We start from the raw sequence: 1,480 nt of genomic DNA, 5'->3' as shown, positions 1-1,480 counted from the left end.
CTTGCTATTGCTCAGCCTATTGCGTCCACCATTGTTAAAGCCTTGTTGAGGCTTTTGTTGATCCTTCCATGAGAAATTTGGTTGATTTCTCCATGATGAATTATAGGTGTTTCCATAAGGTTCACCCATGTAATTTACCTCTGCTATTGCAGGGTTCTCAGGATCATAAGCTTCTTCAGAAGCTGCCTCTTTACTACTGTTGGATGCATTTTGCCATCCATTCAGACTTTCAGAAATCATGTTAACTTGCTGAGTCAACACTTTGTTCTGAGCTAATATGGCATTCAGAGCATCAATTTCAAGAACTCCCATCCTCTGAGGTGTCCCATTATTCACGGAATTCCTCTCAGAAGTGTACATGAATTGGTTATTTGCAACCATGTCAATGAGTTCTTGAGCTTTTGCAGGTATTTTCTTTAGGTGAATGGATCCACCTGCAGAATGGTCCAATGACATTTTCGAAAACTCAGATAGACCATAATAGAATATATCTAATATGGTCCATTCTGAAAACATGTCAGATGGACATCTTTTAGTCAACTACTTGTATCTTTCCCAAGCTTCATAGAGGGATTCACCATCTTTTTGTTTGAAGGTCTGAACATCCACTCTAAGCTTGCTCAGCTTTTGAGGAGGAAAGAATTTATCCAAGAAGGCCGTGACCAGCTTATCCCAAGAGTCCAGGCTATCCTTAGGTTATGAATCCAACCATATTCTAGCTCTGTCTCTTACAGCAAAAGGGAAAAGCATGAGACTGTAGACTTCAGGATCTACTCTATTTGTCTTTACAGTCTCACAAATTTGCAAGAACTCAGTTAAGAACTGGTAAGGATCTTCAGATGAAAGTCCATAAAACTTGCAGTTCTGTTGCATTAAAGCAACTAGTTGAGGCTTAAGCTCAAAATTGTTGGCTCCAATGGCAGGAATGGAGATGCTTCTTCCATCAAATTTGGACGTTGGCTTTGTGAAGTCACCAAGCATTCTCCTTGCATTATTGTTGTTGGGTTCGGCTGCCATCTCCTTCTCTTGTTCTAATATTTCTGAAAGGTTACCTTTAGATTGTTTAGCTTCTCTTAGTTTCCTCTTCAGAGTCCTTTCAGGTTCGGGATCAATTTCAACAAGAGTGCCTTTTTCCTTGTTCCTGCTCATATGAAAGAGAAGAAAATAGGAAAAGAAGAGGAATCATCTATGTCACAGTATAGAGATTCCTTTATGTTAGTAGAAGAAAGGGGAGAAGAGTGAAGAAGAATGGGTTCGGATTTTCAGATGAAGAGAGGTGAAGAGAAGTGTTAGTAAATAATTAAATATAATAAGAAAAGGGAGGGGGAATTTCGAAAATAATTTTGAAAAAGGGATTAGTATTTTTGAAAATTAAAGATAAGATATAATTAAAATTAAAATTTAAAACAAAAGAATTTTTGAAAAAGAGATGAGATATTTTCGAAAATTAGAGAGGGAAAAGTAGTTAGGTGGTTTTGAA

General features: G+C 37.4%; 1 non-coding gene across 1 annotated transcript; it reads left to right on the top strand.

Annotated features, from left to right (window-relative positions):
* Positions 1-514: 514 nt before the first annotated feature.
* LOC127740232 (small nucleolar RNA R71) lies at positions 515-618 on the top strand. The gene has a single exon (XR_008000913.1). It is a non-coding gene; the product is annotated as a small nucleolar RNA R71 (small nucleolar RNA).
* The last annotated feature ends 862 nt before the right edge of the window (positions 619-1,480 follow it).

The sequence above is a fragment of the Arachis duranensis genome, chromosome 6, assembly GCF_000817695.3.
Source record: "Arachis duranensis cultivar V14167 chromosome 6, aradu.V14167.gnm2.J7QH, whole genome shotgun sequence".
Taxonomy (NCBI): domain Eukaryota; kingdom Viridiplantae; phylum Streptophyta; class Magnoliopsida; order Fabales; family Fabaceae; genus Arachis; species Arachis duranensis.
This window is presented reverse-complemented; position numbering and strand designations above follow the sequence as displayed.